Source organism: Dama dama, chromosome 28 (genome assembly GCF_033118175.1).
Source record: "Dama dama isolate Ldn47 chromosome 28, ASM3311817v1, whole genome shotgun sequence".
Classification (NCBI taxonomy): Eukaryota; Metazoa; Chordata; class Mammalia; order Artiodactyla; family Cervidae; genus Dama; species Dama dama.
Window position 1 is genome coordinate 22,183,535 of NC_083708.1, and position 25,720 is coordinate 22,209,254.

Here is a 25,720-nt window from a genome sequence, read left to right on the forward strand (position 1 = left end):
AGGAGAAAAGCTAAGGTAATACATTCTCTATATTCAAAAGTAATAAATGAATAAAGCAAATGAAAGGAACCAAAACATAAACTGCATAAAGAATATCATCTGCTGACAAAATTTTTACATTTAATACCTTTTGTTTGCAAATCATAAAGTGTCCTTAAGAATCTTGGAGATGGCTGGAGGTAACAATCACAATTATTTCTGAATCTTCTTACCAAAGCATATCTATTGGGAGCTACCATAAAGCCAACAGAGTTTAATCTCTAGTTGTAAAAAAAAAAAAAAAAATCTTCCAATAATGAAAATCACCTTTTTCTGTAAAAAACTGAGAAAAGATGTTCACTTATGTTTAGTTTACGGCATTGCCATAAATTCCAGAGAAGACATTGACCATATTAAACAAATCAATTATTCTCTGAAAGAACAAATGCTTCTCTGTATCCCAATTGATGGAACCAGTCACAGACCATGCTCTTGTATCAACCACAAACTTCCCTCTTTTCCTTCCTAAAGATGTATAGGCCTCCCAAATTTCCTGTTTTCTCTGGGATTGTAAGCTTACTTAACAGGCTTTTTATCACTGGGTCACTGTTTTTCTTTCCTTCCTTGGCTATTTCTGGTTCAATTTTTTAAGCTCTTTGGAACTCTAAAATTCCCATAGGAACTAACTATTGATCTCCGGTTAAAGCGTGAAGGTGACTCTCAAGCACCTTTCCCTAGAACTTTTAAGACACACTGCATGGGAAAGCAAGGTCATAAGCCCCAGCTTAAATAGGAAACCAAACAAGCAGTGGACCATATCTCAACACAAATCATTAGGGATATCAATTTTAGACTGTGTAAAGAACAGTTCAACCACCACAAGTTCTACTTTTAGTTTTTACATGTCCAAAGCATGGATATTTAGTCCCTGAGCCTATGCGTCAGTACTGAAGAGTTTGAGGTGTACTCTTCATTAGCGTACTTTTCTATGATATCCTACTAATCTAGAAGGATTCCTATGCACTCTAAAATGACCCTCCAGATCTGCTCCAGATCTCCATGATCCTCCAGATCTGCTCTGCCTCAGGTACACTAAGTTGAGGTGTTCTTTTCTGTCAAAAGATGACCTCACCACTCACCATCACCTGTTTTCCTTTATGCAGAGATGGTGTGATTTTTCCCTATGTTGTGAGGTCTAAGTTTGAAGTTTCTTCTTTTTTTTTAAGACTTCAAATTCAGAACTTAGGAAAAGATAACCGCTTTCTGGTATTTTTGATTATAAGGAATAAAAAAGGAAAAACCAGCCTTCATTACAGTCTGATGAAAACATGCTGATGTTTACTCACAGGATTTCCCCAGGCACTAGACAAGGAAAAAGAAATTCAGTCTATCAAATGACCCCAAATGAGTACCAATGCCCATAAAATAAGGAATTTGGACTTTAGACCACCTAAGATGAACAACAGACTGGTTCCAAATAGGAAAAGGAGTACGTCAAGGCTGTATATTGTCACCCTGCTTATTTAACTTATATGCAGAGTACATCATGAGAAATGCTGGGCTGGAAGAAGCACAAGCTGGAATCAAGATTGCTGGGAGAAATATCAATAACCTCAGATATGCAGAGGACACCACCCTTATGGCAGAAAGTGAAGAAGAACTAAAGAGCCTCTTGATGAAAGTGAAAGAGGAGAGTGAAAAAGTTGGCTTAAAGCTTAACATTCAGAAAACTAACATCATGGCATCTGGTCCCATCACCTCATGGCAAATAGATGGGGAGACAGTGGAAACAGTGTCAGACTTTATTTTTGGGGGGCTCCAAAATCACTGCAGATGGTGATTGCAGCCATGAAATTAAAAGACGCTTACTCCTTGGAAGGAAAGTTATGACCAATCTAGACAGCATATTAAAAAGCAGAGACATTACTTTGCCAACAAAGGTCCATCTGGTCAAGGCTATGGTTTTTCCATTGGTCATGTATGGATGTGAGAGTTGGACTGTGAAAAAAGCTGAGCGCCGAAAAATTGATGCTTTTGCACTATGGTGTTGGAGAAGACTCTTGAGAGTCTCTTGGACTGCAAGGAGATCCAACCAGTCCATCCTAAAGGAGATCAGTCCTGGGTGTTCATTGGAAGGACTAATGCTAAAGCTGAAACTCCAGTACTTTGGCCACCTCATGCAAAGAGCTGACTCATTGGAAAAAGCCCTGATGCTGGGAGGGATTAGGGGCAGGAGGAGAAGGGGCTGACAGAGGATGAGATGGCTAGATGGCATCACTGACTCGATGCGCATGAGTTTGAGTAAACTCCGGGAGTTGGTGATGGACAGGGAGGCCTGGCCTGCTGCGGTTCATGGGGTCACAGAGAGAAGGACATGACTGAGCGACTGAACTGAACTGAACTGAAGATGTTCTAAAGAATGAGGGCAGAAGGAGAAGAGGGCATCAGAGGATGGCATCACTGATTCAATGGACACGAACTTGGGCAAACTTAGGGAGATGGTGAGGGACAGGGAGGCCTGGCGTGCTGCAGTCCATGGGGCCACAAAGAGTTGGACACGACTGGGTGACTGAACAACACCAAGGTGTTCTACTAGCTCTGAAATACTGTGATTGTGGCCATGTGGTCTCTTCATAGTGTCTGATCCTGTGATGTGGCAGTCCTTAATGATCCTATGTTTGTCATCTCATTTGGAAAATACAATTATAAATCATATCTTCTCAGGAAATTTCATTATCCATCTTTTTTCTATTTTGTAACAAAAGCCATTGATGCCACAGAGATTCTCTGGGGACTTTATGAACATTCCTCAATGTCTGTGGCCTTTGCCAGGGCATAGGATTGTTGAACCAAAGCAGCAGTTCAGACTTCCGCTTTTTCAGTGAGGATGCAGGAAGATGTAAAATACTTTTGCTGTCACAGAAACTACAAGAAAAGACCCAGACAAAATAAAAACCATACTTTTCTGTGAGGCTAGTGGAGAACAGTGCCAGCAAGACGACTGGATAAACTACATTCCAGAAACCCATCGTAGGTGAACAGAGAATGGCAGCAGCTTCTATACTTGAATCCAGGGTTCAGGTGAGCTGCCAGAGATGGAAAGACCTTGCTCAGGGATAAGGGGAAGAGTCAGCCCTTCCTTGGATGACTGACTGGGGGACTTAATTGAGGGTCTCAGTTCCAGGAATCTATTCACCCAGCCTTCCCCCCAACAAAGAAAGAAACAGTGGGAGAGGGGCTGGTGACCAAAGGGCAACCACATGGGTCCTGAGCATTTTCACTGTGATTGGACTCCAAGGTCAAGGTGAATCCAATATGTCTGGAAATGAAGTAACTCCTCCCAGTTCAAATACTAACAAGATCATAAAGCCTCCAATGTTCCTTATTCACAATGTTTGGAACTCTCTCGGTGTCTCTCTCTCTCTCCCCTGCTTTCCTCCCTCTCTTTTTCTCAATATATGATAAAAATAAAAATATAGATACAACTATCAATGAAAAATGTGGGGAAGCAGGAATGTGATAATAAAGAGAAAATTTAGATGACACAGAAACAGACCCAGAGATAGCCGCTGAAATTAGTAGACAGGAAGAACTTTAAAATAATTATACATTGTTTACTCCTATCTTCCTATCCTTGATATACATTATCAAGGAATTTATAAGAAAATGCATATTATGAGTGAAGAAATAGAATTTTCTATGAAAAATGGAAACAACCTGAAGAAACCAAATGGAAATTTTAAAACTTCAAACTGTGATATCAGAAGTCGACATTTACTGGATGGGCAAATAGCAGATTGGATACTGCAGAGAAAGGGATGAGTGCACTTTGAACAAGTCAATAAAAATGACTCAAGCTGAAATAAAAAGAAAAGAATGTTTTGAAATCAACAGAACATCTGTAACTGTGAGATGATATCAAATAGTCAAATATAACTGGAGTCCCAGTAGGAGAGAAAGTGGTTGGGAAAAAATTTTGAAGTAGGTTTTTCCTAGCAACAAGGTGTCCATTTCAGATGCTCTCTGCCCTCCACCTACCCCATGGCAGGAACTGGTGTGGGTCTGTGGGCAGGGCGGTCAGTTTGAAGCATGGCCAATCCTGCATTACAATAACTAAGTCAGAGTGAGCCGCTCTAAGACTCAAGGTGTAGTAACTGTCAAATTCGAGGAAGACCACAAGCCAGTAAGTCCTACACAGTGATAACTACTGCATAGTTCTATTTTTAGTCCAAACATAATAAAACACAAATTCTGAATCTCCAGAGAAGTGGGGTTAAGGGGGAGGACCCAAGCTAAAACATAAACATTTCATTTACTTAGTTTATAAATAATTTGCTTTCTTTCCTCTACGTGCCATAAAATGTAAAACTGAAACTACAGAAGGGAAAGGAGCAGTGATATAGCAAGTAAATATGGAAATGCTCCTTTTCGTAACTTATTCTGCCAAACCTTAACAGGTAATGAGATGAAAACAACCAGGTATGGAGAAGCCGTTAAGGAAGCAGAAATTCATCTATGAAGTGCACGGATGGATGTGGTTTCACGGGGTTAGACTTAGACATTACCATTAGGTCGGCCAAGAACGTTAAAAACAGTGGTGAGAAGCTCCTATTGTTAGAAACTTCGCATACAGCCGGGGGTGTTATATCTACACTGGCAGGAGTGGAAGGGAAGCAGTTACTCTTGGGAAGTTACCGTAGCATCTCCTACTGGCCATTTGTCAAACACTCAAGATGAAAAAAAGCTACAGGAAAGAGGAAAAGATCAAATGTGTTTTCTTCTTATATAACTATAATGAAACTAAGTGGGAAAATTCATACTCCATTCCATATTTCACACTTCTTAGCTTGTCAATCTTTAATGACCCCTTGGCATTCTGGCCTCCCTTTCCTAGGTTTCTGACATTTTCTGATTATAACCTGTGTCACTCTATAAATGTTAGCTATTATTTTGATATAAGTACTCTTGTTTGATGGAAGAATGACTGGAAGAAACCTGGTGATATTAACTGACCTGACCAGCGATTTCAGGTGATCTTTGGATATAACATTTTCTTGGGTAAAAGGGTATAAGAATCAGAAAAAAAAAAAAAAAAAAGTAGCTTTGTAGATTATTGAGGATGGTGATGAATCACAAAGCCTTGGAGACTATATAATCCTCCTGGAGCGCCACTTTAGAGTGAAAATGAAAGAGGAAAAGTATGAGTGAGGGTGGAGAAAGGGGCTGGAGAGGGGGTGAGTGTGGAGGATAGGGATGCTGACTCTAGTTCCCCTCCTCAGTGAAAAAAGGTGAGCTGTCTTTAGGGGAATGAATGGATGCAAGTGAATGACCACAGTTCTGTGCAGAAAAGAGGAGGGAGGAAATTAACAAGGAAAAAAAAAAAAAAAACTACTGGTTAAACACTAGGAGTTACTCCTGAGCAAGTTCCATGTAAGGTTATTTTCAGCTTGTTTGAATAATAGCTGCCTGATTCTCATTCTGCAAGGCTTCTCAGACTATGTTCCATCACTTTCCCTCCTGGACTCTAGGCTCCCTAAAGAAACAGTCTTTGCTTTTTGAAAAGCTGTAGTGAAAACGTATTCCTTTTACTTTCAAGCTGAGATGAGAAGGAATGGAAAGGATTAGGATTCCTTCCCTTCTCCACCCTGTCCCTTGTCCTGGTATCAGCATCACCACCTTGAATTCTGCAGTGAGCAGCATATATCCACATCAGATTCCTATCATTATCAGAGCTCCACTGTGAAACTTAAAATTTTGTCCTAATGAGAGAATGTGAGGCGGGGAATTTGATATTTGGCCAGAGGGAGTTCAGAAGGTTAATTGTCCCTTTTTGGTGTTGGAGAAGACTCTTGAGAGACCCTTGGACTACAAGGAGATTAAACCAGTCCATCCTAAAGGAAATCAATCCGGAATATTCATTGGAAGGATAGATGCTGGAGCTTAAGCTCCAATACTTTGGCCACCTGATGGGAAGAGTAGACTCATTAGAAAAGACTCTGATGCTGCGAAAGATTGAAGGCAGGAGGAGAAGGGGACGACAGAGGACAGATAGTTGAATGGCATCACTGACTCAATGGACATGAGTTTGAGCAAGCTCTGGGAAATGAAGGACAGGGAAGCCTGGCATGCTGCAGTCCCTGGGGGTGCAAACAGTTGGATGCGACTGAGGGACTGAACAACTAGGAACATCGATAATCCTGAAAGGGTTAATTAACTTCCACAGGATCACACTTGACTTAAGATACTGCTTAACTCTCAAAATAAGATTGAATTAAGCTTGAAGGAGTCATTAACTCCATTTAGGCAGCAACTATATTTTGTTTAAAACATGTAAACAGGTTCAACATTGTCATTACCCACCAAAGAAGTGCTAGGCACACGTTAAATTGCAAGAATTGGTAGAAAAATTGGGGACGAACAATAAAAGTCTTTGAGAACTTGCTACCTTTTTAGGCAAATTATTAACGGCTAAGGGAAAGTGAAATGATTTGAGAAGAGAAGCTTGCTGTGCCCTAACTGCTGCTGGAGTTAACTCATTACAACATTTCACTTGATACCTCACTTGATAACCAGGCATGAAAACGAAGGACTCCAACACTTTACAAATAGACTTTTAAGTTGTCATCTAAGACACAGTTTCAGGCAAAAGTGATTGAATGCATACATGACCTCGAGAAACAAATTTCCAGCTAGGTTTCATACAACGGATGTCAACATCCTCTTTGATGGCTCACAGGCACTGACTCTAGTTCTCCTCCTCGGTAAAAAGACTGGGCTATCCTCCGAAAGAAAAGAGCAATTGCTTCTGTCAGTTTGATAATCTGTCTCCTTCACTAGACTGTGAGTGCTTCCTGGGCAGGGACCAGATGTTTCACTTTTGTATCCACAGGACCCAGCGCAGAGGCTATCATCTGGTAGGTAAGTGCTCAGTAAAAATTAGCCAAACAGATAATAACGGGGAGGCAACCACCATCCTGCCATGTTTGATGATGGTGCCCAGAGACTCCTCGGGCCACAAATCTTTCATTAACAATCTCTTCTTTGGATTAAAACATTAATGGCACTCTCCTGAGAGACACAAAAGTCAACTTGAACAACTGCAGAGTTTCCTCTGTTCTTGAATAGAATGACTCAACATTGTAAAGCTGTCAGCTCTCTTCAATGTTAACTGATACATTTACAATCTCAATAAAATATCAACCAGCTTTTTTATGGAGTTAGACAGGTTGATACTAAAGTTCATATGGAAAATAAACATGCAAGGATAACCAGGAAAACACTGAAAAACTGTGAGGGGGATCTGGCCCTACCTAAAACATACTATATTGTAAAGTTTCCATGATTAAAACATTGTGGCACATGATCAGACAAAGAGACCAAAGGAAAAGAATAAAAACAGATCCAAAGGCATATGGAAATTTAGTATAAGAGTGGATCTGGAATTACTGGTGTAAAGATCAACATTTTAGTAAAATGGTAGCCCTTTAGCAAAAGATAAAATCAGATCCATACCTCACTAGGGACACAGAATAAACTCCAAATAGATCATGAATCTTAATATAATACATGAAACCATATAAGTATTAGGGGGGAAATGGGCGAATTCTTCTTTAACCTCAATGCTGAAAAAAGGCTTTCAAACTATGATTCAAAATTTAGAGGCAATAAAATAAAGTACAGGCAAATCTTACTGCACTTCACAGACAGTGTTTTTGTTTGTTTGTTTGGTTTTTGTTTTACAAATTGAAGGTCTGTGACAACTCCACATGGAACTATTCTATCAGTGCCATCTTTCCAACAGCATCTGCTCACTTCATGTCTCTGTGTCACATTTTGGTATCTTACCATATTTCAAATTTTTCATTACTTGTTATGGTGATCTGAGATCGGTGGCCTTCGATGTCATTACTGTGATTGCTTTCAGGCACCATGAACTATGCCCATATAAGCTGATGAACCTAACTGACACAAGCTCTGCGTGTTCTGTGTTCTCAAAGCTCCACTGATCAGGGATTCCCATCTCTCACTCTCGTCAGGTTTCTCTGAGACACAACAATATTGAAATTAGGCCAATTAATAACCCTAAAAGGACCGCTAAGTGTTCAAGTGAGAGGAAGAGTCTATCGACACATCAAGCTTAATTGCTTTCTTATTTAAAACATTGCCCCAACCTTCAGCAACCACCACCCCAATGATGAGTCAGCAGCCATCAACGCTGAGCCAAGATTTGCCACCAGCAAAATGATGGTGACTTGCTGAAGGCTTAGATGATGGTCAATTCTTTTTTAAGCAACAAAAGTTTCTATTAATAAAAATTGAAATTAAAAAAAATTGGATGGCAAACACCATAACTTAAAAGGCAACTAACAAACTAGGAGAAAAACATTTGCAATGTATATCCCAAACAAAAAGCTAAAATATACAAGAACTCTTAAAAACTGAGGGACAAAGGACCAAAACCCAAAGGAAAAAAGGCAAAAAAAAAAAAAAAAGATAGGAATAGAAAATTAACAGAAATATATAGAAATGGCCCTTAAATATGTGGCCCTTAAACATATATAAAGATGCTTAAACTCACTCATAGTTAAATAAATGCAAATTAAAGCAAATCTGAGTTACCATTTCTCACCTATCAGATTGGAGAAAAGCTAAAAGTATGACAACACATGCTACTGGTCAGGCTATGAAGAAATAGGCATTCTCTAACATGGCTAAGAATGCAAACTGGAACAAATCTGGATGGGGAATTTGGCAAAATGTAACAAAGCTATAATGCAGTTGCCCATCAGTCAGTCAGTTCAGTCGCTCAGTCGTGTCTGACTCTTTGCAACCCCATGAACCGCAGCACGCCAGGCCTCCCTGTCCATCACAAACCCCCGGAGTCTACTCAAACTCATGCCCATCGAGTCAGTGATGCCATCCAGCCATCTCATCCTCTGTCGTCCCCTTCTCCTCCTGCCCCCAATCCCTCCCAGCATCAGGGTCTTTTCCAATGAGTCAGCTCCTTGCATGAGGTGGCCAAAGTATTGGAGCTTCAGCTTCAGCATCAGTCCTTCCAATGAACACCCAGGACTTATCTCCTTGATGATGGACTGGCTGAATCTCCTTGCAGTCCAAGGGACTCTCAAGAGTCTTCTCCAACACCATAGTGCAAAAGCATCAATTTTTCGGTGCTCAGCTTTCTTCACAGTCCAACTCTCACATCCATACATGACCACTGGAAAAACCATAGCCTTGACCAGACGGACCTTTGTTGCAGTTGCCCATATATATATTAAAAGTGGGTCTGAATAAACTACATCATCTCCACACAGTGAAGTAGTAAGCAACCATATGAAGAATAAGGACATTCACTATGGACTGATACAGAATGTCTTCTAGGATATATTGCTAAGTACAAGAAGCAAAGTACAAAAGATAATATACAGTGTGTTATCTTCCTTAAGAAATATAGGAAAATAAAAAAGATGGGGAACACATGTACTCCCATGGTGGATTCAAGTCAATGTATGGCAAAACCAATACAATGTTGTAAAGTAAAATAAATAAATAATCTAAATTAAAAAATTAAAAATAAATAAAAAATAAAAAAAGAAAGTATACATAAAGAAATATTGGAAGAACAAACCAGAAACATGAATGGGGATGGTTATCCACAGTGTGTAAGTGGAAAGAATGGGGGAAGTATAACCTTTTTGTGTATTTCTAATTTTTAGAACCATGAGGTTTCATACAACTAAAAACAAAGTCAACCAAGACATCAGAGGAGCCCAGAATGGAATTCAAAGAGGGGTAACTGCATTGCCAATGAATAATATAACTACAGTGAAGGAGTTGGTAAGGAAAATGACTAGCCTAAGTAACTCTGGAAAACAATAGCTTATTATGTATATGTAGTTAAAATAAAAAAGGACACAAATACCATCCTCTATTAAATTTGGTTTTCACAGAGGTAGGTTAGTATATCTGAAACAAAGTTTATGCATGGTTAATGTAAATCTTGATTTCTCACAGAGATAGGAGTTAAAATAAGAATGAGGAAGCTGTCTATGGTGTTGGATAAGAATAAAAAAATTAGTTTTTAATAGTCTATATAGGTATATAGCTAAAGATATATAGGTGGGTCTAGAAGTAATGACATCTAAGATCTTGGTTTCTAAACATCACCCAAATAAAAGAAATCAGGGCTTTGGGGGAAAACTGATTTCAAAGCTGAGGTAGGGATGTTATGAATGCCAAAAAGAAAGTACATTTTTTTAAAAGGAGAGGCTATGTTAAAAGTCCAGAGGCACCTTCCTGAGGCAGCTCAATTATTTACTGAAAAATAAATAGTAATAATAGTAATGGATTATAGTCTATGGAATAAAGCAAACGTCTATTAGTCCATATTGATATAAGTAAATACTTTAACATATAAATAAATGGGGGAGAAGGGACCACTCTTCTTCACAGTAAGATTTTAATAATAAACACGAAAGGGTCAATGAAATGGAAATAGCTAACAGTAATTGACAGATACTACAGAAATAACTGTTGTAGGCAAGAATCATTGCCGGATGCTAATTTTAGCAGGGAAAACTAAGATGTGCAGCAGGATATCTGCAGTCTCAAAGTGTCTCCCTTACATATACTTGGGCTTCCCAGGTGGCACAGTGGTAAAGAATGTGCTGGAGAGTGCAGGAAACACAAAAGACTTGGGTTTGATTCCTGGGTTGGGAATGTCCCCTGGAGAAGGGAATGGCAACATACTCCAGTATTCTTGCCTGGGAAATTCCATGGACAGAGGAGCCTGATGGGCTACATCCCATGGGGTCGCAGAGTCGGACACGCCTGAGCTGCTCATGTGCATTATCTATGTACACTTATTAATCACAAAGGGAATTATAATAAATTTGGGGCTTCCCTGGTGGTTCAGCGGTAAATAGTCCACCCGCCAATGCAGGAGACAAGGGTTCAATCCCTGGGTCAGGAAGATTTCCTGGAGAAGGGAATGGCAACCCACTCCAGTATCCTTGCCAGGATTATCCCCTAGAGAGAGGAGCCTGATGGGCTATAGTCCATGGGGTCTCAAAAGAGTCAGACACAACTGGGCGACTAAACAACAAGCGTCTGCAAACTTAAAATTGCTTTAACTATAATCTAAGGAATCCCTGAAATGCTGGATTCTGAAGAGGTACAAGACTGCAAAGGGCTCAGTTTATCTGCTTGTGTGAACCCTCACCTCCCAACCTCCCTTTCCTCTGTCACTTTCTAGAAACCATGAAACCCACCAAAGAAACGTCAAGTGACTATATCCAGAGTCCTTTCCTTAATTTGAAGATTACAAAAGAGAAATTCAAAGTTGAAAACCATTTAAGTTCAAGAAATGCATATAAACAAGCAGCCAAATATAGACGTCAGAAAAAAGTGCCATGCTTGGAAGAGCTGGATATCTTGTTCAGTAAAAATCCCTTCTTCCCAATTTTTCCTTTACAACAAATAAGGCTCCTTGTTCTTAAACTGTGGGGTGCCCTGTACTGTGGTTTTCAACCCAAAGCTGTGTAGCTGGCCTCTCTCAACCATCCCACTGTGTTTTCTCCTAGAGATTGTCCAGACTTCCCAGAAAAAGAGCAGTGGTTCTAAGAACCTGGAGAGCTTGATCACAAACAGCAGTGAGAATACTTAGGTGCTACAAAAAATAATAATGTATTTATTTTAACTGAAGGCTAATTACTTTACTATTGTAGTGGTTTTTGCCATACACTGACATGAATCAGCCATGGGTGTACATGTGTTCCCCATTCTGATCCTTCCTCCCACCTCCCTCCCCATCCTATCCCTCAGGGTCATCCCAGTGTACCAGCCCTGAGCACCCTGTCTCATGCATCGATCCTGGCCTGGCAATCTGTTTCACATATGATAATATACATGTTTCAATGCTATTCTCTCACATCATCCCACCCTCACCTTCTCCCAGAGTCCAAAAGACTGTTCTTCATATCTGTGTCTCTTTTGCTGTCTCGCATATAGGGTCATCGTTACCATCTTTCTAAATTCCATGTGTATGCATTAGTATACTGTATTGGTGTTTCTCTTTCTGACTTACTTCACTCATTTCTGTAGGGCAATATTTAAGATTTAGCATACGTCAAACTGCTTCCATATTTTTTAGACCATTCAGCTGAAAATCCTGAGAAATGAGAAAACATGGGATTTTGTTGCCGACTCTGGCTAACTGACTTATATGATGATATTCTGCCAAACATACCTGTAGGTGTGACATAAATCTGGACTTGGCAAAATATTTTTTATTTTAGAGCTTGTCTTTGCTGTGGTCTTCATTGTGGAGAGGTAGGCAGAAACTTTAGGTTGGTCCAAGTGAGTTTGAATCAGAGCAGATAAACTCTTCCTGAAACAGAACTTGTTTGTCAACTCCCCCATTTTTCAAAGGTGTTGATTTCCTCCTGAATTTTAAGTTTCAAGATTATACTATTAGAAAATTGTTATCCTTAATGCCCTACCTTAGTATAAAACAGATGTAAGGTAGTTTATGCACTTAAATATAGCACAATAAATTTTTTTCTGAGGATAAATAAATCAGAACAAAGTTGATAGGAAGGAAAAAAAAAAAAACTCAGGAGAGTTAGTTCACAGAGATGTGTGCCTCAAGATTCTGCACAGGAGTAAGGGGACCACACAGTTATTACTGGACTCCTCAGTTGGAGCCTGAGCTAGAAGTGGAGTATAGTTAGCGATGGAATTCATGTTGTCCATAACCAGAGGATACAGAGAAAATACTTAACAAGTGGGATAGCTCAAGCCCCAGTTGACCTGATGCTCCCTTTACAGAAATGCAGTGTGGCCACATGGTGATGCAGGTTAAACTTATTATGGTGATCATTTCACAATATATATGAATACTGAATCATTTTACTATATACCTGAAACTAGTATTAGGTTGGCCAAAAAGTTTATTTGGGTTTTTCTGTAAGATGCTATGAAAAATTTGAATGAACTTTTTGGTCAACCCAATAGTGTGTGTGTGTGTGTGTGTGTGTGTGTGTGTGCGCGCGCGCGTGCATGCACCTGCTCAGACACTCACTCATATCCAACTCTTTAGGACCCCATGGACTGTAACCTGCCAGGCTCCTCTGTCTGTGGGATTATTTTAGGCAAGAATACTGGAGTGGGTTGTTATTTCCTCTTCCAGGGGAACTTCCTGACCCAGGGATCAAACCTGATCCTGACTCAGGCACCAAATCCTCCTGAATTGGCAGGTGGATTCTCTACCACTGAGCCACCTGGGAAGCCCACCTAATATAATGTTATATGCCAACCACAGTTCAATTGTAAAAGATCATAAAATATTTTTAAAATGTAGTACAGTATCTCAGTAAGTAGGATTCTGCCAATAAGAAATGCTGTTCTGTTGACCTTGCCACCTTAAGATTAATTACCTGAGTACACATTCAGAGAAAGGTTCCTGTGTAAATCAAACTCTTTGCTTAGAAGAAAAGCATAGTTCATTTTTGTTGTTGTTGTTTCTTATGGTTTAAAACAGAAGCTTGGTAGGAACTTCAAATTTAAATCTTTGACTTTTTTGGTGACGTTTTCAAGTTGAAAGTAGGATAAAATCTTCTGAACATGTCTCCTGGTCTTATTTTTTCTTTTATATCTCATACATGAATACTCAGACTTTTAGAGAGTTTATTTTATGGCAAGATTTTCTTTAAACTGAATCCCAGGACTGAGAACATATTTGGCCTGGCAATACTAGAATGTTACAAAATTAGGAAAAATGAGTTCCATGAAAAGCTTAATCTTAATCTTCCGATTAAGAATTAAATAAATGCAGTCTGTTATTCCCAGGGAATGGCTTCTACAACAGATCCTCAAAGAGAAATCAGCAGAGGAGAAAGGGTTGCATACAAGTGGCAATTTTACAAAGTAACATGAGGAGACACACTTATCCCTCACATCATTTCATTCTTGGGAAAGGTTGGAAAAAAGTGCTGGGGATAGTGAGGATCAATTCTAATCTCCCCTTGACTTCTCCTAGAATTCTTTTTTTTAAACTGAAGTGCAGTTGATTTACAATCTTGTATTAATTTCAAGTGTACAGCAAAGTGATATATTCTTTTTCAGATTTTCTTCCACTTTAGGTTTATTACAGGATATCGAATATAGTTTCCTGTACTATACAGTAAGTCCTTGTTGTTTGTCTACTTTGCATATAGTAATGTATATATGTTAATCCCAAACTCCTAATTTATCCCTCCCCACTCCCTTTGGTCACCATAAGTTATTTTTCATTGAAACCCTTTTCAGGGGAAATTGATTACAATCATGCCGAGAGGTTTGAGAAATTTGCTTTCCCTAAGTGCCTCTGTCCCCAGCCATAAAAGGGGACTTTCCAGATTTTTCTAAATGAAAACTCAGGAGCACAACAATCATTTCCACATTCTACAGTCTGTACTTACCATTAGTTCTCCCTTCATAAGTAACTATAAAGTGTAAATGACGTTTGGGCCTTGAGCAACTAAGGCAAGTGCAATTAAGGAATCTTTGTTTAACTTGTATGTTAATTTTAATCCAGGTGACACAGTGGTAGAGAATCTGCCTGCCAATGCAGGAGATGCAAGAGATGTGGATTCAATCCCTGGGTCAGAAGAATCCTCTGAAGGAGGAAATGGCAACCCACTCCAGTATTCTTACCTGGAGAATCCTATGGATAGAGAAGCCTGGTGGGCTACAGTCCATGGGGTCACAAAGAGTTGGACATGACTGAGCATGCAGGCACGCTTCTGGGATTTGATCAACAACCTTTTAAAGTTGTCAGCTTATGTCCTGGGGCCACTAATAAAGCTTGACCAAGAGGAAGGAACAAAGATTGGGAAAGGGTGCGAAACAGTAAGAGGAAGAGAAAATTTTAGAAGAGAGAATCAGAAAAAGAAGACAATGAGAAGAAAAAAGGTAGGCAAGCCATACATTCCCTGTGGTGTGAAGGTATATACGATATTGAGAAGACTCCAGAACAAATTTTTCTATAAGGAGAAAAATGGGAGTGACAATGTCTGGGATAACAATAAATTTACTCTAGAAAGAGATTTTTTAACTTGATTCCCTAGACTCTTAAAAGGGCTCCTTGTATATGTCATGGGGAGCCAATGACTCCCTGAGAATTGTGTGTAAAAGTGTGGTGTATGTGCACCTACGGTTGTGTGATGGTCAATGGTTATATCAGTATCTCAAAGAGTTCTTAAACTAAAAAGAAGTTAAAACCAGTGCACAAAAAAGGAATTTCCTTGAAATTTAACCTTGATCACAACCTGAAGTTCCTGGTTCACTTAACCATGGAAGGATTCATTATTCGCTTCCTGTGCAAGTTAATCCATGAATCTCAGATCTGGAAGAAAAATTGAAAAGTTATGTGGCCCATTTCTCTGCCTTCAGAAAGGACTAAAGTCTATAATAAAGGGAAACAGATCCATTTTTCAAACTCTGTGGAGCAGATTTCCAATTCTTTTGTGGGAGCCAATGCATTGTTCACATTTCTCACCATAAGGAAGTTCTTCTTTCTGTCAAGCCTAACTCCCTCATGTTGTAAAATGATTTGTTCTCTTATGTTTAATAGGGGCTTCCCTGGTAGCTCAGTATCTTTGGATACTATTATTAAATTCACCTTCAGCTTTCTCTCCCTCGGTACTTTTGATCTTTCCTCATGAGGCATTCTCAAATTCATTATCCATCTTCATGGCTTTCCCCTGAACCCATTCCAATTCTTCATGCTTGTCTATCAATTCAAAAGTGGCAGAAATTGGTAAACTTCCTTCTGATCTCTATAGCTGCTATGTAATAATAAGTTGCCAGAAAATAATGATTATAGCATTGTCCTCTGAGGGTGAAATTATACAATCAATAGAAAATGACTCAGATTCAGACAGCCTTTAGTGGGGGGAAATTCCAGAACCAACAGGATAGTCACTTTAAAGGAAAGATGGAGTCACTCAGAAGAGAGACTGGCCACGAAAGCTTGAAAAACAAGAATCACAGTCACGTCTTAGCAGTGCCCACCCGAACAGTGTCCAGGGAGGAGGAAGTGGGCCAGATCAGTTTGATAACTAAGTCCTGCTGACTTCTTCCTGTTGAGAGGATCTCCTGTGATAGCTCTGATACACACTGGAATCACTTACCAATGTGATGCCATGTCACTTACCTATAGGGAGGACAACAGAATGACCAGTGACCAGAGAAACTGTTCATACTCTTAGAAGCTCTGATTCTGATATTAAACTTTATTCCCCTCATATTTGCCAAACTCTGATTTTGGTATCAGATAATGATGTGTTGATACTTTTCCAGTTTCCTGAAAAAGCTGTATGTTGCAAATTCATTTTTATTAACCTAGCTTTATTCCACAATAAAATATAAGCACTTTTATCTGGAAGTTTAAATCTTGATGCTTTTGAACTGTTGTGTTAGAGAAGACTCTTGAGAGCCTGTTGGACTGCAAGGAGATCAAACCAGTCAATCCTAAAGGAAATCAATCCTGAATATTCATTGAAAGGACGGATACTGAAGCTGGAGCTCCACCTTTGGCCACCTGATGGGAAGACTTGACTCACTGGAACAGACCCCGATGCTGGGAAAGATTGAAGGCAGGAGGAGAGGAAGACAATAGAGGATGAGATGGTTGGATGACATCACTGACTTCATGGACATAAGTTTGAGCAAGCTCCAGGAGTTGGTGATGGACAGAGAAGCCTGGAATGCTACAGTCCATGGGATCGCAAAGAGTTGGACATGACTGAGCAACTGAACTGATACTTAAATCTTGAAGAGAAGGTAAATATGGAGTCTGTCAGTTACTATGCCAATGTTTACTTGACTAAAGGAAACCTTTTTATTTCAGCATTATCTTCCTAGCTCTGGTGGCTCAGATGGTAAAGAGTCCACCTGTGATGCGGGAGACCTGGGTTCGATCCTTGGGTTGGGAAGATCCCATGGAGGAGGGTATGTATTCTTGCCTGGAGAATTCCCCATGGACAAAGGAAACTGATGGACTACAGTCCATGGGGTTATAAAGAGCTGGACACAACTGAGCAACTAAGCACATCTCATGTTCCTAACGTTGGAAAGTGCAGATGATTAATAAATATATTATTAGCTTCTAACAAAGTGTCCAACCAGAGAAAATCTTCACTGCTAACCCTTAACTCACTGGCTATAAAAACTGAAAAGGACCATACTACTAGCACACATCATATCCATCTGAACAAAGTCACTTTGGATGAAACACTATAAACCATATAGGAAACCTAAAAGGATTTACCAGAATGTTGTAAGCAGATAAATCATTAAGAAGTCCATGAGACATGGAGGAAGGTCCAAGATACAAGTCAGTACTATGCTCCTTCCCTGCTTATTAAAGGAGTCAGTTAACAAATAGGAAAGGGTTAGTTGCTTAGTTGTATCTGACTCTTTGTGACCCCCATGGACTGTAGTCCGGCAGGCTCCTCTATCCATGGGATTCTCCAGACAAGAATACTGGAGTGGGTAGCCATTCCCTTCTCCAGGGGATCTTTCTGACACAGGGATCAAACCCAGGTCTCCTGCATTGCACATGTATTCTTTACTGTTTAAGCCTTCAGGGAAGCCTTAGATGAACATAATTGATAGCATTTCTCTTACCCAGAGTCTCATGGATTCCATTTGCAATAATAATTTGAAGCAATTTGCCACACATGCATTCACAGCAATCCATATACATCCAATCAGTGACCTCTTTAGTATAGCTGATAGAAAAGAATAGTCTTCCTCTATATGACAGAATTATTTTCAGTAATAACTATGACATGAAACTAATAATGTCCAGAAAAGAAAAGCACACTATAAATTTTTTCTTTATTGACCTTAATAGACATAATTCTACCAGAAATGAACAGATGGATAAATAAATAAATCTTAAAAACTAGAAAGGGAAAAACTAATGGTTTAACTTTCTCAGTATGCTCAAGATACATTTTGGAAAAGAAAGGAAAAAGATACCAATGTTGGTTTATTACAGTCAAGATGTGTTAATAGCAAAGTTTTTTTTTTTGAGCCTTAGCTCCTGAAAGTTTATTAAAACTATAAGCACAAAAACTCCAAGCAGTCACATAGAATGGCAGAATGAAACTTACCCAAGTTCTTTTTTGTTGTATTTACAACTATGACTTAAAATCTACAGTTTAAATGCAGTAATACGTGAAGATACAAACTACAGTAGGAGGGAGCTGCAAGTGATTTGGAATCATTTCAAACTAATGCTTGGAACAACTAACTACATGTGGCAAACTCACCTGGCTCAGGGGAAAATTCACATCTGGCATTCTGTATGCTGACTTCCAATGAATACAACACTCACTGAAGAATACTGTTTTAAAAGGAGCTAATTCAAAGTGTGTGTGTGCATGTGTGTGTATACATTATGTATATATGTGCATGTGTGTTCAGTCAGGTCAACTCTTTGCAACCCCATGGACTGTAGCCCACCAGGCTCCTCTGTCTGTAAGATTCTCCATCCAGGCAAGAATACTGGAGTGGGTTGCCATTTCCTTCTCCAGGGGATCTTCCTGACTCTATATATATACTTTAAATAATATATATATATATAAAATATGTATATATGCATATTAAATAATATATTATAAAGTATACATATATTTTAATTATAATTACCTTAATATACTTTTATATGAATATATATTTAAATAATATATATGTATGTTATGCTATATATATATTAAACAATATATATGTATATATTATTTAAGCACAACAGTAACTGCTGTACTTGTTTCAATCTTAAACCAACAAAAGATTTTATCAGGAAGGTGTATTTTTCTACTGAGGGAGTTTAGACTTGCAGGCTCACTGCTGCTGCTGCTGCTAAGTCACTTCAGTCGTGTCTGACTCTGTGTGACCCCAGAAACGGCAGCTCACCAGGCTCCCCTATCCCTGGGATTCTCCAGGCAGGAACATTGGAGTGGGCCGCCATTTCCTTCTCAAACTGCAGGCTCACAAGTGATACTAAATATCAGACCAACTTTTGACTGGATTTATTACTGTTTTTATCCTCTATATACACCATGCACCCCTTACGCCTATATCTGGGGTAGACTGATCCACTGACCCAACTTTGATATGCTGCTTCTTCCAGTTCAATGAAGCTGAATTGCAATCTTGATGGATTCATGTTCTTCCTGTAATCTTAAATATTCCCTCTACCTTTTTTCCCCCACAGAAGCCTACTGCACAAACTTGGCTTACTCAGGATCTACACACGTCCCTTTGTTAGCAAAGTTCTCAGAATGGAGCCTGAATCCTTGAGCTTGAATGGCCATCTCAACAGGGCATCATGTTTGGGGTCCTGTGTCTATTCCATCCACTTCTCTCTCCCCCAAGGTAGTGTCAGCAGCTCACTCCCCAGAGGTATCTTACTTCTTCTTTCATGGTATTGTTGAACCTAAGATTCAAAGGCTCAAGCCGTCATTGTACCTGCTTGCTCTTGACTTTGTACACTCTCCTTCCAAAAGAATAGATGGGGCTCAAGTGTGCTCTTATTGCCTCTTCTACCCTAAGGACCTGTCATATTTCTATGATATTTTAGTATTATTTCCTCTCCTTAAATTTGTCTATACATCTCTTATTGGATTTATGAGAAATCATTAAGTATGGTACTTAATTATGACATAATGGCCCACCTTTCCTCCCTGCTGTTCTCAGGCCATATCTTCACCTTTATGAAAATGTACTCCTCTGAGTCTAGATTGTGGTGTATTCTGGCTGGGAAAAAAAAACAAACACACAGAAAAAACCCTCAAAACTTTGTCTATCTGTTGCCTTAATCTCTTTCCAAGTGAAAGTACCTAGCAGCAAAAATAACTTATCTGGCTGTGGAACATTAACCCTCTCCAAGTCCATGCAAGCTTACATTTACTGATTTACTCTAAATTCTTTGTTCAATTTGTTTTATGTATACAATTTATCATATAAACATGTTAAGAGAGCTTCAAATGTGGAAGAAACGATATAGGTACTGGGGATATAGGATGAACAAAGCAGGAAGTTGTTTCTGGCCTCAAGGAGCTTACAATCTGAAAGTGACTAGAGTTGACATCACATTACTTCTAGAACTACCCAACTCCTGAAGTGACTTCAGGGAGCACATCTGCAAAACCTCTCATAAAAGACTGCGGTTGGCAAGGGCTTCCTGCTTTACAATACTCAGTTCAGTACATTTGGGTAGAATATAGAGCTGCTGGCGGCAATATTCCATAATGAGTAAGATCTCAGACTGGGGCTTCCCAGGTGGCTCAGTGGTAAAGAATCCACTTGCAAATGCAGGAGATGCAGGTTTGAGTAGGCAATGGCAACCTGCTCCAGTATTCTTGCCTGAGAAATCCCATGGACAGAGGAGCCTAGCAGGCTCCATGGGGTTGCAAAGAGTCAGACATGACTGAGCGTGTAAAATGCAAGGGCTCAGATTACAGATTTAACAGGCCCTGGATCAAACCTGAGCCTCCTTACGGGGTGGTGGTGAACACTGACAATCCACTTGACTTCTCTGTGCCTCATTTTCCTCAGTGGCAAAGGGGATAAAAATAGTCCTAAGTATCTCATGGCGTTATTGTGTAGACTAAATAAGATGTGAAGGGCCGAGAACAGCATTTGTGTGCTGGTCACTCAGTTGTGTCTGACTCTTTGCGACTGCACGGACTGTAGCCTGCCAAGGCTTCTCTGTCCATGGAATTCTCCAGGCAAGAATACTGGAATGGGTTGCCATACCCTTCTCCAGAGGATCTTCCCAACCCAGGGATCAAACCTTGGTCTCCTGCATTGCAGGCAGATTCTTTACCGTTTGAGCTACAGGGAAGTCCTGTGAAGGGCTGAGAACAGCATTTAGCACACAGCAAATGATAAGTAAAGGTTAGCTATTTTTTTTTTTATCATTTACCATTTTTTGTTATTATTTTCTACTGCTTCTGCTGCTGCTAAGTCGCTTCAGTCGTGTCCGACTCTGTGCGACCCCATAGACGGCAGCCCACTAGCCCCTCTGTCCCTGGGATTCTCCAGGCAAGAATACTGGAGTGGGTTGCCATTTCCTTCTCCAATGCGTGAAAGTGAAGTCACTCAGTCGTGTCCTACTCTTAGTGACCCCATGAACTGCAGCCTACCAGGCTCCTCCGTCCATGGGATTTTCCAGGCAAGAGTACTGGAGTGGGGTGCCATTGCCTTCTCTGATTATTTTCTACTACAAGTGTTTAAATGGAAGTCCCATTAGATGATGATTAGAAACAAAAGACCTCTGAATCTTTAAAATTCAGAATCAATGTAATGATACTTCAAGGTTGAAGATGTTTGTTCAGAAATGTATTTGTCAGAATCTCATCAGGAAAACAAAAACTACACAATGTATTTCAAGTAGAAGGAAGTGACCGCAAAGGTATGGGCAGGATCAGAGGAGGGAAAAAGGAAGAAGAGGGCTATCTGGAGACCACGAAGCTCCTGGTGCCCACCAGCTTGCACCTGCTGCCTTGATGCCACCACCTCTTGCATTCCTACAGACTAACAACAAAACATCAGAAAGAGAAATTAAGGATACAATCCCATTCACCATTGCAACAAAAAGAATAAAATACCTAGGAGTAAACCGACCTAAAGAGGCAAAGGACCTATGAAAACTATAAGATACTGATGAAAGAAATCAAAGATGACACAAACAGATGGAGAGATACACCATGTTCTTGGACTAGAAGAATCGATACTGTAAAAATAACTGTACTACTCAAAACAATCTACAGATTCAGTGCAATTCTTATCAAATTACCAGTGGCATCTTCCACAGAATTAGAGCAAAAAATTGTACAGTTTGTATGGGAATGCTGCCTATATTAAAACCACTACTACCAACAACTGCCAGTCCCAGCCATGAGGTTGGTGTCAAAGGCAGAAGTCTCTCTCTTGCTCCCTTCTGATCTCCCACCAGTGCCTCCCATTGGCAGAACCTGTAGGGAAGCCATGCAGCAAGGGAGCCTGGGAAATGTAGTTTGCAGCCAGCCAGCCCCAGCAGTACAGAGCAGGGCAGAGAAGGGCAGGTATGGAACTGAGACCATAGGTGAAAAACACAGAAAACAAAACCCATGCAACTCTATTATTAAATTAGAACTGGTGAGTCATCAGGATAATTTAAGTTGGAAGATTAAAAATGGAAATGTTCCTTTTCCTGACCATCTTTGGTTGCTTTGATAGTTGACTTTGTTAGAGTTAAGCTTCATGTTTATCCTGGCGCAAACACTACCACGGAGTCTACTAGAAGTTTCTGCAGACCATTTTTTTAAAGAGGGTTTAAAAAGTGTTTTAAAGTGAAAAGATTCTAACATTTGGAGTTGAATTTTAAAATGTCATTCTATCCGTCCTACTAATCAATGCCACACGATCTCTGTTTTGGTCTTGAGCCCTGAAGAGATGTGGGTATTCTCCTACTTATCTGGGTCACCAAGGAGGGTATGGAAGCTTCTGAATAGCTTCCCCAGCAAACAAAAGCCATGCCAAGAAAATGATAATGGGTAATGATTATCACCCAAAAGATGCAGAAAGCAGCCTTTGGAAAGCACGACCACGTGGCAAGGCAGTGCAGTTAGGAAAGAAAAACAGAAAGTCATGGACTTTTCCTAGCCAGCTCTAAATAATTTTTTGTACTCAAGAGGCACTGAGAAATAATGTAAGGAGAACATTTATTCGGGTGTCTAACAGTTACAAGACACATCAACATTGTTAACTGATATTAGATCTGAAGTGGCTACTTTTAGTTAGAATCTGAGTTAATGAAACTAAGAGACAGCATTAATCCTTAATGGGAAAGCAGAAATAGAGCCATAAACATAGAGGACAAACTTAACGGTTACCAAGTGGGGAAGGGAGGGGTGGGATGAATTGGGAGAGTGGGATTGACATACACGCGCTATTGATACTATATATAAAAGACATAACTAATGAGAGCCTGCTGTAACTAAGGGACTCTACTTAGTGCTCTGTGGTGACCTAAATGAGAAGCAAATCCAAAAAGAGGGGATATACGTGTAGGTATGGCTGACTCAGGAGGAACTAACACAACATTGTCAAGCAACTATACTCCAGTAATTTTTTTTTTTAAGTTCAAAGGTTCCCCAAATCTGATAAGTGATAGGCAGCAAACGGGGAAAGTCCATATCACCATGCTGAAGCAGTATCTTGTATTCAAAATCAGCTTTGTCACAAAATTTTTGTGGTTTCGTTTGAGCACGTATAAAATGATTTCGTTTTTTTTTTTTTTTTTACAATTACAGCTTGTCATTCAGTTGATAGAACAACGTGGTTATTAATCGTGTACACTGAACCATCTCCAAGAACATTCCTAGTCTATAAATGTCTTAATTTAGTACGAATGTCATTTGTTTTACAACACTGTGTTCCACCAACATTTATATTTTTCTTATCACTGCAAAAAAAAAAAAAAAACCTTTCAATGTTCAAAAAACAAACAACAAAACAAACCCTTAATAGGCCTAGTTACTTTCCCATGAGGAACACTATCCAGGGGTTCAGGTGCCACTGGCTGTAATAGGTTTCAGGCAAGGATACAGGAACATCAGCTGAAAAGGAGTTAGTAAGCACCTAAGTAGAAGCAGGTGGCCATTGCTGTGGTGGGGACACACATTTATTTGAGGGACCTTACGGTGCAGCCCTTACGAAATCTCCACTCTTACTTCCCTAAAAAAATAAAACCTGCTACCTTTCTCCTCAACCACCTAACACTTTAGAGTGGGCCACAGTATGTGAGGTTTACATATTAACTGAAGAAACCCAGGGGGTGGTTTATGTCAGGAATGCTGAAAGAGAAAAGTAACAGAACAGGGGTGGAAAGCTTTACTTACAAATTATACCTAAAGAGCAGATCATCGAATACATATTTTATTTATGTAAGTATTTATTTATACCTCTTTAAACATTTTATTGTATATCTTTACATACTTTCCATATGCAAAATATACATTGACAGAAACTGTCATACAACACATGTTTTTATATTACAGTGTATTATGAATAACTTATGCAAACAAAGATTATTTTTAGTGAGTGTGCATTCCAAGTATTTCATATATTATTTTAAAGGCAACATGATGTTCCAGAAAGAACACGGGCTCTGGCATCACTCAGATGGGAACGTAAATATGTCTTTTCATTTCTCTGAACCCTAAGGATAATATATGTACAATCACTCAGCACAGAACAGGCCTTCAGTAAAAGGTGGCATTCACCTTCAACTGTGTATACACACACATCAAGTGCGCAATTGGCCGTTATGACTCAACAGTTGACTTTTTGAATATAAACAATGCAGACTTATCAGTGGGGCATGAAGTTTCCCCTGCATACAGCCCCAGGGACAGTATTTACACGTGTTTGTGCAGCTGGCCCCCGGAGCTGCCTGCCTGTCGTTGGGGTGGGAGCCGGCTGAGAGCTGATCTTCCTCTGGGGAGTCGTCAGCAGCACCAGACACAGCAGAGAGGTTGCAGGAGGAAATTCTGCCCTTGGGCTACTGGAATTTTATAATTCCTGATCAAACTGATGACTTGAAAGATCTGGTCCAAGATAACTACATTTCAGGGGGAAAAAAAAAAAGCTCAGAGCTAGCACCAGGGGATGGGAAGACCATGGCAAAAGGAGCTAGGAAACCTCATCTGGCCTCAGCTCGGCCACCAGCTCTCACCTCTTTCTGTGAAAAGCCCCTGAAACTGAGTCTCTAGGGCAGGCTTCTCAGAGGAGGTGAGACCTGAGCTGAGACTTGAGCGACAGGAGGGAGCCAGTGTGGAATGGTCTGAGGAAAGAGCCGTCGGGAAGAGGAAAGAGAATTGCAAAGGTCCTCAGACAGGGGCAAGCTCTGAGTGTTCAAGGAACAACAGAAGGCCAGGGAAACTCGGGCATAGTGAACAACGCAGGGTGCGACCTGACCTGAGATCCAAAAGCATGCAGGGGCCTTGGGTTTTAGTCAATAATCCATGCTTTTATTCACTACTGGTGGGCTCGAAGAACAAGGAGGACATGACCAGAATAAGAGTTTAAAAGATTGTTCTGGTTGCTGTTCAGGCAATAACACAGGGAACAAGAGAGGAAGCAAGGAGATGACAGTTGCTGCAGAGATGCTGGTGGCTTAGGATCACGGGGTAGTGACAGCAGAAAAGGGGACAAATGCTGCTTGTATCCTGGATAGGGTTGATAGAGATGATACATAAGAACTGGACGTAAGGGATGATGGACAGCTGCTCAAACACAGCCTCAGAGCAGGCAGGAAGTTGTGTTTAACCAAAGCTGGAATTTCCTCAGGTGACTATGTTGGAGGGAAAGCAGGAACTTTTGTAAAAGAGTCATTTTTTTTTTAAAGGTAGCCTGGAATCTTTGGAGACAAGTGAGGATACAGGTAGGTGGGTGCTGGACAGGGAAAAGGTAACAGTCAATGGATTAAAGGTCTCTGTTATCAGTTCTCACAGGGAAAGTGTTAGAATAATGACCAGCTTTAGAACCTTTGGTAAATTAGTCACTAATTTTTCAAAGCCTCAATCTCCTGATCTGGGAAAATAAGAGTAATAATGTCCACATTACAGAGCTATGATTGGAATTCAATCCATTCATGTGTATAAAGCGTTTAGCACAGTGCCTGGTACCTAGTAGGTGCTCAGTA